This window comes from Rattus norvegicus, chromosome 13 (genome assembly GCF_036323735.1).
Source record: "Rattus norvegicus strain BN/NHsdMcwi chromosome 13, GRCr8, whole genome shotgun sequence".
Classification (NCBI taxonomy): domain Eukaryota; kingdom Metazoa; phylum Chordata; class Mammalia; order Rodentia; family Muridae; genus Rattus; species Rattus norvegicus.
In genome coordinates, this window is record NC_086031.1 from 35,423,187 (window position 1) to 35,441,422 (window position 18,236).

General features: G+C 41.2%; 1 long non-coding RNA gene across 2 annotated transcripts in view; it reads right to left on the minus strand.

Moving 5' to 3' along the window:
* The window catches only part of LOC120096234 (uncharacterized), a 70,409-nt gene extending 64,219 nt beyond the window's left edge, over positions 1-6,190 (minus strand). The window contains exon 1 of one of the 2 annotated variants that reach the window (XR_005492415.2): positions 6,066-6,190. This is a non-coding gene — a long non-coding RNA (uncharacterized LOC120096234). The remainder of the gene's footprint in view (positions 1-6,065) is intronic. The other variant, XR_005492416.2, reaches the window with a different exon arrangement.
* Between the last annotated feature and the right edge of the window lie 12,046 nt (positions 6,191-18,236).

Consider the following 18,236-nt stretch of genomic DNA (forward strand, 5'->3'; position numbering starts at 1 on the left):
TGTGTTTAAATAGTTTATCTGGTCTTGATTTAACTTTGGTAAGTGGTTCTATTTAGAAAACCATCCATTTCAATAAGAATTTCCAATTTTATGGAGTACAGGCTTTTGAAGTAAGACCTAATGGTTCTTTGAATTTTCTCATAGTTATTATGTCTCTCTTTTCATTTCTGACTTTGTTTATCTGGATACTGTGTCTATACCTTCTGGTTAGATTGGTCAAGGGTTTGTCTATTTTGTTGATTTTCTCCAAGAACCAGCTTTTGGTTTCATTGATTCTATTATTTTCTTTGTTTTTAATTGATTGATTTCAGCATTCTTTATTATTATTATTATTATTATTATTATTATTATTATTATTATTGCTTCTACTCTGTTTGGTGTGTTTGCTGCTGCTGCTACTGCCATCGCCTCTTCTTCTCTTGCTCCCCCTTCTCCTTCTGTTTCCTCTTTTCCTTCCTCTTCTTTTAGAATTTTCAAAAGTTGTTTTAAATTTCTGGTATCTTTCTGGAGACACTCAGTGCTATGAACTCTACTTTCATTGTATGCCATAAATTTGGGGATGTTATGTCTTCCCTTTCATTGAATTCCAGAAAGTCTTTAATTTCTTCATTGACTCAGTGATTATTGAGTAGAGACTTGCTCAGTTCCACGAGTGGGTAGGCTTTCTAGTATTTCTGTTGTTGCTGAATTCCATCTTTAATCCATGGTGGGCTGATAAGTTATAAAGTGTTAATCTCAGTTTTCTTGAAACTAACTGAACATATTGAAGCTTGCTTTGTGACCAACTGTATGGTCAATTTTGGAGAAAGATCCATGAGGTGCTTGCTGAGAAGAAGGTATATTCTTTTGTGTTTGGGTATAATATTCTGTAGATGTCTGTTAGATTCATCTGATTCATAATGTCTGTAGTTTTATTATTTCCTCTGTTTAGTTTTTGTCTGGATGATCTGTCAGTTGGGTGAGTTGGGTGTTGAAGTCTCCCACTATTAATGTGTGCGATTTGATGTGTTATTTAAGTTTTAACTATTTTCCCCAAAATGTCTGTGCCCTTGTTTGGGGCATTGGGGCATAGATTTTTCAGAATTGAGATAGCATCTTGGTTGATTTTTTTTTTTTGGTCCTTTCATGGGTATAAAGTGTTCTTCTCTGTCTCTTTTGAATAATTTTGGTTGAAATTTTATTTTATTAGATATTAGAATGACTACTTCACCTTGATTCTGGAATCATTTTGTTTGGAAAACATTTTTTCCCGCCTTTTACTCTGGGGTAATGTTTATGTTTATTGCCGAGATATGGTTCTTATATACAGCAATATATAATAATGATGAGTCTTGTGTTTGCATCCATTCTGTTAACCTGTGTCTTTATATTGGGGAATTGAGTCTACTGATGTTGACAGATGTTTCCCTTGTTTTTGCTGGTATGGAATTACTTATTTCCTGTGTTTTCTTAGATGTAGTTATTCTCTTTGGGCTGGAGTTTTTCTTCTAGTGTTTCCTGTCGGGATGGATTTGTGGACAAATATTGTTTAAATTTGAATTTGTCTCAAAATATCATGTTTTCTCTATCTATGGTGATTTAGACTTTTGTTGGATATAATAGTCTAGGTTAGCATATGTAGTTTCTTAGAAGTTGCAAGATATCTTTCCAGGTTCTTCTAGCTTCTAGAGTTTCTGCTGAGAAGTTGGGTGTAATTTTGCTAGGTTTGCCTTTGTATGTTACCTGGCCTTTTCCCCTTGCCACTTTGAATATTCTTTCTTTGTTCTGTAGATTTTGTGCTTTGATTTTTATGTGGTGGATTTTCTTTGTTTGTCCAGTCTGCTTATAGGCATCTCTTTAGGTTGTCTTCTATGATTTTATTGAAAATATTTTCTGGTCCCTGGAGCTGGGACTTTTCACCTTCTCTTCCTGTTATTCTTGGGTTAGGTCTTTTCATGATATCCAGATTTCCTGGATATTTTGTGCCAGGAATTTTTTAGACTAAACATTTTCTTTGAATGACATATCACTTTGTTTTATTGTATCTTCTACATCTAAGATTCTCTCTTACATCTCTTGTATTCTGTTGATGATGCTTGCATCTGCTGCTTCTTTTCTCTTCCTTAGAATTTCATTCTTCAGGATTTCCTCAGTTTGAGTGTGTGTGTGTGTGTGTGTGTGTGTGTGTGTGTGTGCGCGCGTGTGTGTTTAATTGCTTCTATTTTCATTTTCAGGTTTTATTTCCTTCAACTGTTTATTTCTTTAAGGGATTTATTCATCTCCTCTTTAAAGGCCTCTATCATCTTTATAAGATTGGATTTAAGGTCATTTCCCATGCTTTGGTTATGTTAGGATATCCAGGGCTTGCTGTAGTAGCATAGCTGTGCTCTGAAGGTACCATATTTCCCTGGATTTTGTTAATTATTTTCTTTCGAGGGCCTTTAACCGTCTGGATGGCTTTAGTCCCTGGATGTTCCTTTTTGTTGTAGGTATTCTGAGGGACTCTAACCTGGGGTGGCTATCCTCTGATAGGTAACCTTGGGCTATATCAGCAGGTCTGATGAAGGTGGGAGGAGAGGTGGCAGGATAATGGAGGTCTGCACCTGGTGCTATGAATTTTCATCTTAGCACTGCTTTCATAGTGTCCCAAAAGTTTGGGTATTGTGATGGTTTGTATCTGCTCAGCCCAGGGAATTGCATTATTCAGAGGTGTGGCTTTGTTGGAGTAGGTGTGTCACTATGGGGATGGGCTTAAAAACCCTCAACCTTGCTGCCTGGAGTGAGTATTCTGCTATCACCCTTCAGTAGAACTCTCAGCTTCTCATGCCTTGAAGATAACGCACTGAACCTCTGAACCTGTAAGCCAGCCCCAATTAAATGTTGTCCTTATAAGAGTTGCCTTGATCATGGTATCTATTCACAGCAATAAAACCCAAACTAAGACAGGTATGTTATACCTTCATTTTCAATGAATTCTGGAAAGTCTTTAATTTCTTTCTTTATAGCTTCCCTTATCCAGTGATCACTGCATAGAGAGTTATTCAGTTTCCATGAGTTTGTAGGCTTCCTGATGTTTCTGTTGTTGCTGAAGTCCAGATTTAATCCATGGTGGGTTGACAGAATACAAGAAATTATTTCATTATTTCAGTTTTATTGTATCTGTTGACTAACTATTGTATCTTTGTGACTAACTATATGATCATTTTTGTAGGAAGTTCCATGAGGTGCTGAGAAGTTGTAGTCTTTTGTGTTTGGGCGAAATGTTGTTTAGATATCTGATAGGTCTATTTGATTCATAACCTCTGTTTGTTTCATTATTTCTCTGATTAATTTCTTTCTCAATCACCTGTCCATTGGTGAGAGTTGCTTGTTGAAGTATTCCACTATTAATGTGTGGGGTTCAATGTGTGATTTAACCTTTAGTAATGTTTATTTTACAAATGTGGACATTTTTGCATTTGTGGCATAGATGTAGAGAACTGAGATGTCTTCTTGGTGGATTTTTCCTTTGAGTATGAAGTGCTCTTCTGCATATCTTTTGATTATTTTTAGTTGAAAAGCTATTTTATTAGATATTAGAATGACTACTCCAGCTTGTTTCTTGAATCCATCACTTAGGAAACCTTTTTGCTTCCCTTTATTCTGAGGTAATGTGTATCTTTGTTGCTGAGGTATTTTTCTTGTATGTAGCAGAATGATGGATTCGGTTTTCATATCCACTTTTGTAACCTGTGTCTTTTTATTGGGGAATTGAGTACATTGTTGTTGAGATATATTAATGACCAATATAGTTAATTTCTGTTAATTTGATGTGGGCGGTGATACTGTATGTGTCTGTTTCTCTTCTTTTGGTTTTGTTGGTATGGACTTATTCATTTCTTGTGTTTTCTTGGGGGTAGTTAACCTCCTGGTATTGGAGTTTGCCATTTTGTATATACTATGTAGGGCTGTATTTGTGAACAGAGAGTGTTTAAATTTGGTTTTGTCTTGGAATTTCTCTATTGAAAGGCTTACTGGCTGTAGTAGTCTGGGATGGCGTCTGTGATCTCTTAGAGATTGTAAGACATGTTCCCAGGCCCTTCTGATTTTCAAAGTCTCTGTTAAGAAGTCTGGTGTAATTCTAATAGATCTGCCTTCATATGTTACTTGACTGCTATTCCTTGCAGCTTTTAATATTCTTTTTTAGTTCTGTACATTAAATATTTTGACTTCTATGTGGTGGGAGGATTTTTTTTTGTCTACTTTATTTGGTGTTCTGTAAGCTTTTTGTATATATATTTTTTAAGATTTATTTATTTATTTATTATATATAAGTACACAGTAGCTGTCTTCAGACACACCAGAAGAAGGCATCGGATCTCTTTACAGATGGTTGTGAGCCACCATGTGGTTGCTGAGAATTGAACTCATAACCTCTGGAAGAGCAGTCGGGTGCTCTTAACCGCTGAGCCATCTCTCCAGCCCCCACTTTTTGTATATTTATAGGCATCTTTCTTTAGGTTAGGGAAATTTTCTTCTATGATTTTATTGAGGTTATTTACTTGACTTTTGAGTTGGGGGTCTTCTCTTACTGTTCCAATTATTCTTAGGTTTGATCTTTTCATAGCATCCCAAATATCTTAGATGTTTTGTGTTTGAAACTTTTTAGCTTTAAAATTTTCTTTGACTGATGCATCAATTTTTTTTTATTGTATCTTCTACACCTGAGATTCTCTCTTCCATCTCTTCTATTCATGACACTTGGGTATGTAGTTCTTGTTCTCGTTTCTAAGTTTTCCATTTTCAGGATTGTCTCAGTTCGTGTTTTCTTTATTGCTTATATTTAACTTTTCAGATCTTGAACTGTTGTATTCATTTCCTTCACCTGTTTGATTGTATTTTCCTGTATTTCTTTATATTTATTAATTTCCCCTTTAAGGGGCACTACCTTTTTTTATTGTATTTTCTTTTATTTCTTTAATGGATTTATTCCTTCTTCCAAGGCCTCTATCATCTTCATAAGACTAAATTTAAGGCCATTTTCTTATCATTTAGGTGTTGTATGATATTCAGTGCTTGATGTAGTAGGATAGCTGCTGGTAGAATATTGTCTTTGCTTTCATTGATTGTATTCGAATGCTGACTTTTAGCCATCTGGTTGTCTCTAGTGTTGGCAGAACTGGTAGTCCCTAATAAGAGCATGCCTCTAGGTCTGCAGGTAGAGCTCATAATCCCTGATGTCAACAGGCCTTTGAGGTTGCATGTAGAGCTGGTTGTTTCTGGTGGCAGTAAGAATCCAGGGATGTAGGCAGAGCTGGTGGTCCCTGATAGTTTCAGGCCTCTGGGATTGCAGGTAGTGGTATGGATTGGAAGAAGGTATGCAGTGGGGAAGGGCAAAACTTGCTCCTGCTGGTTTAGCCCAGAGGAGCTAGCAGGCAGAGAATTGGGGTAGAGGTCTCATCTGGTAGTCCCTTATGGCTGCATAATACCTCTTGTATTATGGTTAAATGTGTGGACTGGAAGATGAAGCACATAGGTGACAGGGAAGAACTCAAGACTGCTGGGATTGCTAAGGGACCCAGTGGGCAGGGTTTTGGGGTTGGAGATCTCACCTGTTTGTCCTAGGTGACAACAGGGCCCCAGAGATTGAAAATCAATTATTTTACTAGAGGAAATGAGGCTGTCTTCAGGTGAGTGTCTGTTCTGTGTTTAATTGTCTTGCTTGGTGACTTACAGATCTGATAGCACATTTGAGAGAGCCTTTGTGGAAGAAGGAGGGGGAAGAAAGGACAGAGGAGAGTGGGAGGAGAGAGAGAGGGAGAAAAGAGAAAAGGATGGATGTGGGGGCTCTTGTTAAGCAACAACTTCCTGGTAGAGCAAAGTATTCTGAGACTTCTAGAATTTGAACCAACCTTTAGGTAAGATAAATTAGATTTTGTTCACGACTTTCCTTTTGTGCTGATCTGATCATGACATATCTTGGAATATTACATGGTGCCATGTGACTTTGAAAAGTACTACTTTTTAATTAATTTCAGGATTATGTTTTTGAAGAATGCAAAAGAAAATAAAATGCACCCCAGGAAATAAATACAAGACAGAACTACCTTCAGAGGCTTCCTGTGGGGAGCGGGTGTAGCGGCAATCCCAAGATGGCGCCTGGGACTGCTGCTGAGTCTTAAGACTAGCACCTGAAAGTAAGCCACGCCCCATCGTGAGAGCTGCGCAGGCGCACCATGACGATAGAGCAGACCATGTGACGTGGACCTATGAACGGAGGTTACGCAGACTGGACGGTTGAGGCGGTTGAGGGAGGTTATAAGGGAGTGCGCTCCGGGGTTGGATTGAGACATTGTTGCTGCTTGCAGACAAAAGGGTTCCTGAATAAACTGCTTTGAGAAGAATGTCGTGGTGTCGCTCCTTTCCTGCTCGTTGGGGTTGGAAGTGACAGCTTCCTGTTTATGCATAAACTTAGACACTTGTTTCTTTTTTGCATGTTTGCAGATCCCACCTTGTCAATAAAAATGAGTTTCTCTGTCCATGTCTCAATCTCCAAAGCCGGTATCTATCTTCTTGTTTTGTTATTTGCATATATGTACGTGTATGTGTGTCTGTCTGCATGCACACATGTGTGCACATACTTCTGCAGGCACAGGAGGAGGCCATAGGTTGATGTTCAAGTGTTTTCCTTCATTCCTATCCACCTTATCTTCTGAGACAGGCTTTCTCACCAAATCTGGTACTTTCTATTGTGGCTAGGCTGCCTGGCCACTCAGTTCTGAAGATCCTTTTGTTTCTGGTGCCCTACCCTAGTGCTAGGGACAGGAGCTTATAGCCAAGGGCTTTCATATGAATTCTCATACCAAACTCAGGGCCTCATGCTTTTCAGGAAAACACATTTTTAATTGAACTATCTCAATAGTCCCCTGCATTTATTTTTGTACCAGGAGATACAGATTCTCAGGCCTAAAATATCATACGCCAGCCATCCTGTGGCTAAGAGAAATCAGTGTTTAACAGCTTCCTCTGGGATAGAAGCACCTAGTCCTGCCCAGAAACTCTTCACAACAGAAAGTAAGCAACTCAGAAAGAGTGCCTAGAAGTCCCTGAAACTGGCCAGGTTCACTAGGCTCCTCCTTACCCAACATGAAATAGGAAAGGCTGTTGAGAGTCATTCTCAGACAAGCCAAGCTGCAATGAAGACTCTCAGATGAGCCAGGCTGAAAAGAAGACCAGACCAGCTTCCTGGAAGAAGCAGAAACCAACTGATCTGCCTGAAGGAGTTTTAGACCTACTGAGTCACTTGGAAAGGACAAACTGTGCAGTGTGTACCAGGTTTTGTGAGTTGTCAGCTAAGGGTGCAGGCCTTGTCAATATAGACCACAATGTGTGAGTTACTTTTGCTTCTGAAGGTAACTCTTCATTCATACTTTTGTAAGTAAACCCTTTATACATACTCCTGTAAGTGACCTCAATAAAACGCATTGCTTCAGGAAGCTGAACGGTGGTGGTATTGGTGCTTTGGTCTGTCATGGGATCCCTATACAGGGTAAGTAGATCTCTCTCTCTCTCTCTCTCTCTCTCTCTCTCTCTCTCTCTCTCTGTTGTGTTGTATTGTGTTTCCCCAAGAAAATTATTGTCATTCAACAGGAATTCTTTTTTTTTTCTTTTTTTCGGAGCTGGGGACTGAACCCAGGGCCTTGTGCTTGCTAGGCAAGTGCTCTACAGCTGAGCTAAATCCCCAACCCTCAATAGGAATTCTTAACAGGCTGCCTTTATCTTAGATGCCATTTTCCTAGCACATAATCTGTTGTTGTTGTTGTTATTATTATTATTATTATTATTATTATTATTATTCTTTTTTAGTGTTACAAACAGTTAAGGGCAGAACTGGGTTGGTTCAAAGTCATCTCATGTATAATGATGAAACAAACACTATATTGTGTTGATAATGATTGGGAATTGCTTGCTGGGATATCTCAATCTTACTTTTCCTGGCTGATACAAATACCAAATGGTGCTTCTTTTCTGGATTCTACCATCTGAAGATAGTGTGGGGTCAAGTCATAGAGGGCTTCAGAAGACCCTGGCAATTGTCAGTAGTTACTAGATTATTTCTCCTAAGATATCAAAAGCAAAGAGGAGTCTTGTCTTACTGAAGAAATCCTTGCTAGTACCTTCTAGACATTAGTGCTTGTAAGAGTGTTTATTGGCTTGGTTGCTTTTCAGAATTTAGGTGTGTCTTAGGTCACATTCCACAGACCCAGACCCAGAGGTAAGAATTTGCTGGCAAATGCTTTATTAAAAAAAGGCAAATAGCTGAGGAATCAGCTCACTGGGTAGAGTGCTTGTCTTGTCATCATGATGACCTGAGTTTGATCCTCAATTCCCACATTAAAAGCAAATGAACAAATGAAAAACTAGGCATGAAGGTGCACACAGGGAACCTAATGCTGGCAGGATGGACTCCTGAGGCTCACTGCCAGATGAGAGAGAGAGAGAGAGAGAGAGAGAGAGAGAGAGAGAGAGAGAGAGAGAGAGAGAGACTCTTTCTCAAAAAAGTGGAGAATGTCGGGAAATCGGAGGTTTTCCTCTGGTTCCCACAGAAATGCACACACACATGCATGGACATACACATAACCATGTACACATCTAAATCCCCAGGCCAAAAGTGAATGAATAAAAAGAAGAGATCCAAGAGGCGCCGGTTAGTGAAGTAAGGTACGGGATGGGGAGTGGAGAGAAACTAAGCCAGAATACAGTCTCTAGCTGAGTCTTGATGGGGATTTGGATAACGAAGGGGACTTCAGCTTTTCTCACCTGGAAGCAGGGGGCTGGGGCTGTGGTGTCTTCACTATGTAGGCTTGTTGTTTACAGTTACCTCAGCAGACAGAATCTGAGCTTGAATTCTTATGAGCCAGCTGTTCAGTAGGACAAGAGCATTGCCTGAAGTATTGTGAAGGGTCTGGCATCTGGACACGCAGGAAGCACATGCACACAACGAACAATACAAAGATCTGTTGAGGAGAAGTGAAAGACTGACCTTTCTATGTCTGTGCAACAGTGAGAAATGAGGGAGTGTGGGAGTTCAGAATGACTTCCTGTCACCAGGGTAATCATGCTGAAGGATGAAGTCAGCACCTGATGCCTCCTGAGTCTGGAGTTACAGAAGTGTTCACTAGCTTCTGGGCACTTTTGACATGAGTACTGATGTTCCAAATTATACATGGGTTTTACTTAATAAAATCGGACACTCAGAAACCTGAATGGTTTACAAAGACAAATTAGGGTATGTTTTCCTACAACTCCCAAGCATATGCTGTGGTTAGAATGGCAAACAATTACAGAAAACCACTCAGAGATATACAAAAACAAGTAAACAAACAAATTAACAAACAAACAAAAACCAAAACCAATTTTCAGGCTCAGTTGAAGAGGTCAGAAAGTTTCTTTCTGGTTACACTGTGTGTGTGTGTGTGTGTGTGTGTGTGTGTGTGTGTGTGTGTGTGTGTGTGTGTATGAAGACCATATTTGCTTACTTTCTACATCTTGAGACACCCTCTCTGAACCTAGACATCCTCTCACTGAAGATAGAGCTCACAGATTAGCTAACCCAACTGCCCAGCAAGCTCCACAGGTCTTTTTTTTTTTTTTTACCCTCCCCGCCACAGGTCTTTCTTTCTCCCTTCCCATATGCTCTTCCGCGCTCTGCACTGGAATTTGTAATGCTTTCTCCCTTGGCCTTTTCACATGGGTGCTGGGGATGCAAGTGTTTTTTACACACTGAAGTATCTCCTCAGCACCCACTTTAGTTTTTGATACCAGATTTCCCACTGAGCCTGGAGCTTGCTGACTGACTTCACTGTCTGGCCCCAAAGTCCCAGCAATCCTCTTGTCTCTACCTTTCCAGCACTGGGATTGCCAAGTGTGTGCTACCACACCTACCCATGTGGGACAGGACTTGGGTCCTCAATGCTTGTGCACAAGCACTTTAAAGACTGTGCCATCTCTCCAACCAAATATATATGGGAATATATATAATAATGTATAAATTAACAATAACTAATGTGTAGGGTGTTGTAGAGTTATCCTTCTAGAAGGAAAAAATAATGACACTTCTAGGTCACTCGTATATGACTAAAAAAAAATTGTAGTTTTAATGAAGTGTGATCTGAACTGTTTATGCACCACACTGAGGAGTCCAGGAACATATGGGAGGAATGTACAGACACTGAAAATGTATAGATTGCTTCAGCGTGTGTGCAGGGCTTGTTTTTATATCTGTCACAAGGAAAGAATGAGCCTGTGATTAGCTTTACCTGAGATGGGCAGATGAAAATGTAAAAGACAAGGAAAGGCAGACGCTGCATTTACCAGAAGCTCAGAAAACAGCAGAAGCTGTAGGTAAATGTGTGAGAATCAATTTCTTAGAGACGGAGTATGTTATCAACAGTTCAGTTCTAACTGCAAATAACGTGAGATTTTAAAAAACAAATTCCAAGTACATTTTATGTTTGAAAATACTTTGAACTTTGGTCTTTATCAATAACTCTAAATATTTTTACTCCATAAAACTTCTGACATTTTCCTTCTGGCATATACTTTTTTTCCTTTTGCTACCCAGCTCCTCTGCCCTGTTATTCCTTTCTGTAATAAACAAGGATGAGAAACCTTGAGGCATGTTGCTTGCGTTTCCTAGTAGAATCATCTTCAATATATTCTGTTTTGCTATTGCTCTCATACACTTCTGTTGTCATTGTGTTTTAAGCGAGAAGAAACATAGTAGAAACATCTATCTCTTATAGTGTAAATTTTGTGTGTGTACATATGTGCATGTTTGTATAAGTGTGGGGGGTTACATATGTGTGCACGTACACTCTGATGCCAGAGCTCAACACCAGGTGTCTTTCTGAAGGCACCATCTGTACCTCCATTTCCTCTTTTGAGCCAGGGTCTCCCACTGCCCAGGAACTCATCAAATGACTGGCCTGGCTGGCCAAGGAGCCCCAGGGACCCACCTATTTCTGCCTCCCCAGTACTGGGATCACAAGTACATGCTAATATACCTACCTTTTTCATGTGGGTTCTAAAGTCAAACTCAGGGCAAAGGCAAGCATTTTGCTGACTGGGCTATTTCCCCAGCTCTATACTATGATATTTTTTTAACCAGTAAGAGAAAACAGATATGCAGTTGGCATTTTACAATGCAGTCTTGGATCCCTCTGTACTGGCTGGTTTTGTGTATCAACTTGACACAAGCTGGAGTTATCACAAAGGAGCCTCCCTTGAGGAAATGCCTCCATGAGATCCAGCTGTAAGACATTTTCTCAATTAGTGATCAAGGGTGGCAGGGCCCATTGTAGGTGGTGCCATTCCTGGGCTGGTAGTCTTGGTTTCTATAAGCAAGCAAGCTGAGCAAGCCAAGGGAAGCAAGCCAGGAAGTAACATCCCTCCATGGCCTCTGCATTAGCTTCTGCTTCTTGACCTGCTTGAGTTCTAGTCCTGAATTCCTTTGGGGATGAACAGCAATGTGGATGTGTAAGCTGAATAAACCCTTTCCTTCCCAACTTGCTTCTTGGTCATGATGTTTTGTGCAGGAATAGAAACCCTGACTAAGATACCTTTTTTCTTTGTGTTATATCATGGTGACCTCTAGACATTAGATTTTGCATCTTGTCACTCATTACCGAAGGTCAGGTATGGTAGAATACAGGAAGACTAGCAGGAGGCAGAGATCTGAAGACTGTGGACACATCTGCCTCTGCAAACTTTTGCTTTAATGCCTGTCACCAAAATTCTTTAACTTTCCTTTCCTTGAAAGGTGAATTTTAATCTTAGAATCCTCCTCTTCCTCTAATATGGGCTACATTGGGTCATTTGCTTATAAAGATCAGAATAAGTCAGGAGATGGTGGTAGTGTATGCCTCCAAAGTAACGAGGTCATGAATAGCTGGCAGTGCCCCTCTCCATTGTTCACTTTGGAGCATGCAGCTGACACATCCCAGGGACCTGAAGTGGAAATTTCTGGTTTCTTTGGAGACTCAGTTGTGTCATGTAATGTTTTGTTTCTTTGTTTTTGGAAGCGGTCTTATGGGAGGACATTTATCTGAGAAAAGACACGTGATGTTTTGCTGGAAGCTGCCTGGAAAATGGGCATGGGAGGTTTTACTAGAGCAGATGCTTGAAGAACATGTGAGGTTTGCAAAGGCTAGAAGTATAACCTAACAGACAGCGGATGATGCTGTGGTGTTGGTTCACCTTGCCTGCTTTGCTGTTCATTGTTGTGACTTCATAGAAATGTACCAAAGAACTTCTTGTGATATTCCAGTGGCTTCTTGTTACTTCTGGGGACTCAGGGTGATTAGTGGAGCCGTGTGTGTGTGTGTGTGTGTGTGTGTGTGTGTGTGTGTTTTCTGGATTAATCTGCCATGGCTGATTCATGAATGGTGTTTGCAAGTGACTTGAACTTCTGCTGCTGCGTAGCGTGAACTAAACTCTTGATACCATGAGAACAGATACTGGAATTACCCCTAAGAACTATTTCTAAACAAGTCTAAATCCCCCTTTGTCCTATTAACTTTTCCTTTCTACTACCTCTGGTGGATGGTGGGCTAGAAGGGAGGTTAAAACATTTAAGAACCCTTATTAAAGTAGGTTTTGAAAAATCTAAGCCTACAGGGACCCTCAGGCACAGTATGGAGAGGTGTGTGTGACATGAAGTATATCTTCTGTCAGGGGTGAATGCTGCACTTTGGAAGTGGCTCCTCCAGATGACTGTGGACATGTTGACAGCTGGATAACTCATTTCTGAGATACTCTGAGCCAGGGCTATCCTGCTAAGCCACTTGCTCATCCTCTCCTCAGACTCTGTGACATAAGAGATGCTATTGTTAAGTTAGTTACTGCTATGCTAAGTTAGTGCTGTCTTATTAGTTTTTAAAAAATCTTTCGTGGATGTGTGAGCATGCATGCATGCCAAGGCACATATGTAGAATCCCCTGACTCAAATTTCAGAGTTTTTATTTCTCCTTTAGGAAGTAGAGGATGAAAACTAGTAGTTCGCTACACTGTTTCAAGACATGGTCTTTTTGTATAGCCAATCATCCTTTGATCTTATTTTTCTGCTCAAGGATGGGTTTCTCCTTTTGCCTAGCCTGAACTTCCCTTTGTGTCAGGGTCTCTCACATTATGTCACATTGTTCATTTGTTGCTATATTTTTCTTTCTTTAAAATTTATTTTTGATTTTGCTCACTTTATGTGTATGTGGTGAGCCTGTGTTTTATGTGTTTTCTATGTTCTATGTGGATTCTGTGTTATGTGCTTTCTATGTGGGGTGTGCATGTATGTGTTGGCCAGAGGTTAACCTGTGTGTCTTCCTTAGGAGCTTTCCACTTTACATACCAAGATATTGTTTCTCAGTCACCCAGAGCTCACTGATATGGCTAGTCTAGCTAATGGCTTTCTCTGAGGATGCCCTGGCTTTCTGCCTTTCAAGATCTGGAATTGCAGATGGCTACCACATTCATCTGAAATTTATGTGAGTTCTGAGGATCTGAACTCTGGTTCTTACCCTGCTGAAGCAAATGCTTTAGCCACTGAGCTAACTCCCCAGCTCTTCATTTCTTATAACAGATGCTTCCTCAGCATCTAATTTTAAATATCAGTTTTTAAAAGGATTTTGTTTTTAATTGTGTGTCTATATGGTGGTTTGTGCATACTAGTACAGTTCCCTTACAGGCCAGAAAAAGGCACTAGATTTCCCGGAACTGGCATTACCTGCAGCTCTGAATTGCCTGATGTGGGTGATGGGAACCACATCTGCAAGAATGGTACATACTCCTAATCACTGAGCCACCTCTCCAGCCCCGTATCAATTTACATTTCTTCAAAGCTGAAGTTATTTTACACAGTTTTGTGTGCTATGTCAAAAACAAAACAAAAACAAAAAACAAACAAACCAAAAACCAAAAAACAAAAGACAAACAAACAAACAAACAAACAAAAAAACAAAAAAACAAAGAAACCCTCAGAAACTAACCTTTTTTTTTACTTCCTGGTCTTGTGACTCTTCTGAACTTGCTGTAATTAATTATGATGGTGCATAATCTTTTAAGATGTTATATTCATGTTGCTACTTTAAAGTGGGGAAACTGATTAGAAATTCCTTATCTGTCTCAGGGAACAAAAAGCTAAGTCTATGTCATTTTGCCTGTGCTATTCATATCCAAGGGGTTACCCATAATCTTGGACCAGAGAAGGATGTTGTGGTGGTAAATTTCCGTTTGAAGATTAAATGTTATGTGGGCTGTGATCTGTGCTTGGGAATTAATTTGCAAAGGTGGCTGAGTCACTGTGTAAAGGCTGATGTCATTGAACAAGGAATTTCTATTAGTTACATTTCCTTGAGAGAGAGGCCATGCCATATCTACAGGGCCACTTGGGAAAGCTTTTGATCACACTGAAGCAAGGGTGATGAGAAAGCAGGGTCCAGATTCTTGATAGCAGGCTCTGCAGAAAGCGAAACAGGACTGAGTGAAAAGCAGAAGGCTGGGTCATTTGACTAAATCCAACAGGCTTTGGGTCATGGACACTGTTCCCAGCTATGCAACAACTGGCTACAACAAGACAGAGAAATACCACTTCCTGTAGTGGACAGGGGGCACAAGTCAGATGGAAAAGGAGCTCTGGTGTGCAGATACTCATGTGTTTAATTTGCAGATACAAAGACTCTGATCCTGAGGCTGGGGAGATGGGTCAGTTAGTAACGTGCTTGTGGTGCAAGTAGGAGGACCATTCATTACCCACAGTAAAGCTAGGCATGGTGGTGTGTGGTGTGTGTCTCTAATCACAGTTTTGGGGAAACGGAGATGGGAGAATCCCTGGGGCCACTGTACAGCCAGCCTGCTCTATTTGTTCAGTTCCAGGCTGGCCTGCTGTCAAAAAGTGATTTGTATTTGGTCCCTGAAAATCAACAACACCTGAGGATGTCCTCTGGCCTCCATATGCATGCATACGAATTAATATAAATCTGGGAGTGATAGTAGCTGCCTAGCTCTGGGTCTTCCTTCCTTCCTTCCTTCCTTCCTTCCTTCCTTCCTTCCTTCCTTTTTTTCTTTCTATTTTTTATTTTTGAGACAGGGTGTCTCTAGGTAGCCCTGGCTGTCTTGGAACTCACAGTGTGCACAACGATGACTTCGAATTTGCAGAGATCCTCCTGCCTCAGCCTCCTAGTTCTGGGGTTAAAGACATGCACTACCATATCTGGCCTCTAGGGTTTTAAAGATGTATAAATATCAGGAGATATAGAAACTAATTGTAGCCTGCCTTTATCTTTGTAGTAATCTTCCCAGTTACCTCAGATTTCCACCTGTCCCTTGCTGTCACTGTGTACTTTTTCCTGTAGTGCCAGTGCAAACCCTCTGCTTCTCTGTATTTAGTTTCCAACTGGACTGACCACACACACTCTCAAGGCTTTACTTGATGTCCTGCTAGCCAAGGCTTTGACTCCCGGAAGATTTCATATGGAATCCAGATGCTGGGCACTCAGTTGCAGGATATGATTGCCTGACTGGAATCTTCCCCACCTTTATGATGTCCCCAATTTCCACTTCTGGAATGGGGATGTTTAATCTGTAACACAGTATATTGATTCTCTGGGCCACTTCTTAGAGTAACCTCCTGGTGACAGGTGTCTGTCGTTACTGCGTGGTCCAACTCCTGCTGCAGGTTTCTCAATGGATGCTGATCTTCCTCCTATACTGGTAGAGAAAGAGGTTTCCTTTGTATTTTTATTTTAATGAGATAGGGTCTCATGTAGTCCAAGGTGGTTTCAAACTTTCTGTCAGATGAGGATAACCTTGATTTTCCTGTCTTCCTCCAAGTGCCAGGATTGCTTAGGTATTTTTTTTAACATCTTACTGTTTCAACATTAATCCTTTCTATTCTTGACAGTGCTGTGGATTGATCTTAGAGCCTCAAGCTGCAAGGCAACTGCTCTGTCACCAAGTTACTGTTAATCCCAAAGACTCCAGGAGAAAGACCACTGGCCCAAATCGTCATGACCAAATTAATTAAAGCAAGCAACTAATTAAAGAAAGCTTTTTTAAATTCATGTACAGGGTGGGGTTCTAGAGGTCAGCATTGGATGTGAGGAAGACAAGACTTTTATAGCTCAGGGCTAGGGGTTTCTAAATAGGGGGTTTGGCAGGCAAAATAGGCTGGGTTAATAACAAGTTAGTTATCATGAACTCCTGAAACAAAGGCATGATTTCAAGATGGTCATAAGGTAGTCATAACAAAAGGTGGTCATAATAAAGGTAGGGTTGCAGGACATGCATTACAATGTTTTGAAACAAGGATATGATCACAAAGGTGGTTTGTTGTAAGGTAGTCACAACGGGTGACCATAATAACCTTTGGAAAGAAAGGCACAGCTGTGGTTTGCTGGAAGTACAGAGCTGTGGGACAGTGGACCATGCCAGGAAACATGGTGACGTTGAATGGGTTGGAAGGCCTAGAAACTCATACACAGGCTGGGAGGAGCTTCACTGCTTCCGACCAGTCCCCTGTCCACGTGACCATACATCCCACACAGGGACATGACCAATGGTCACGTAGCACAGAACACAGTTCTCCATGCTAATGAGGTACCTAGAAGGGCCCTGAGGGTTTAGCCAATAAGTTTCCCTTCCCAGAGATTCCTTCCTGCCAAAGGTATTTAATCTCTGGTCCACCCTGAGGAGATGGTGTGCACCAATTTTCATGATAAGTAGTTTGGAACCAAGGACTGTCTCTCTCAAGAACCCTCTTAGAGAGTGTGGAGAAAGCCTTTGTCTACAAAGCCGCACTGCCTCTCTCTCCAGTAGAAGGCCCCTTCATGTTCTCACACAATGACTGCTAAGCTAAGGACAATCCCTGATGAGCTAAGCTAGAGCTCCCCATCCTGCCCGCCCTCCATCCTCTACCCCAGGGGCTCCTTATCACAGACCCATGGACCTCAGACCCTCTGTTCCCGACTCCTCTGTGCCCCTGGATGCCTGGGAGTCAAGGAACCCCAGGTTCGGCCTCTACATCTTAGGCTACATTTTCCTACCCCCGAGCAGTGTATCCATGTTTCCTGTGAGCCCGCCACCCAACAGATAGTGGATGTAGCGTAAGCAGTGGAGTTCCTCCACTCCTGCCGCAAGAAGGGATGTGGAGGCAAGAACCTCTACTTTCACCTGCCCAAGTGGCATTCCCATACCCCAGCGGTGTCGTGAAATGCAGAACCACACAGAGCCATTTGTAGTCGAGAAATAGAGGATTAATCACCAACAGGCTTGAGCCTAGTTTTGCCTTTACTATAAAATGGCTTTCAAGTCTAAGGTGGAGGTGGGCTGGTTCCACACACTGCTCTAGCCATCTTAATGAATGCTTTTAGCTGGGGAATGCTTCCTGGCTTACTTGCTACAGCCACCCCGTTACTACCACAACTGTCAGTTCTCTAGGTCTTGTGATTTGCTTACCCAAGTCTCTAGGCTTTCTAAGCTCCTTAAGGGCTTATACTTGATGCAGAGACTCCAAGTGCCGGGTGCACAGCAGATGCTCAGTAGTTGCTATGAGTCTGAATGGATGAAAAGGAGCTCGAGTGGGCGTTGCACATTTGTGTCATGTACATGTGTGTGCACATGTCAATATCAGGTGTCTTTCTCAGTTGTTCTCTGTCTTCTTTTTTGAGAGGTCCCTTGCCAAACCTGGACCTCCTGGAATTTCTGTCTCCACTTCTCTGATGCTGAGATTACAGACACATATTGTCATGCCTGACTTCTGTGAGGCTGTTGGAGATTCGAACCCAGGTCCTCATCGTGTGTGTATCAAGCAGTTTTCTTATAGAGCCACCTTGACAACCCTCTTGTTTTATATCTTCTACTCCCCTCTGTCCAGAGCTCACCATAACTATTTTTATCTTGGAGGCGGGTGTTTTACCAGCAGAGAAAGACACTGTGTGCCATGAATTATGGATTCCATCTGATCCTCATTGAGACAATCTGAATATTTTCCCTGTGGGCGCTTGAGTGAACCAAATTAGCCCCATGCCTGTCAGCTTCCGCGAGCTCTTTGTGCTGCAGATGAAAGTCTAAGAAGTGAAAACTGAGACTCTCTTGACCTTTTCAAGTCTTCAAATAATGATTTTCTAGACAGATAAAACTAAATTGCTATTGGATCTCAGTTTGGGAGCAGGGAGGGATGGCTGCTTAGGGGCTACGTGGTCTGTTCATGGCTTCATTTTCTCGTCTCC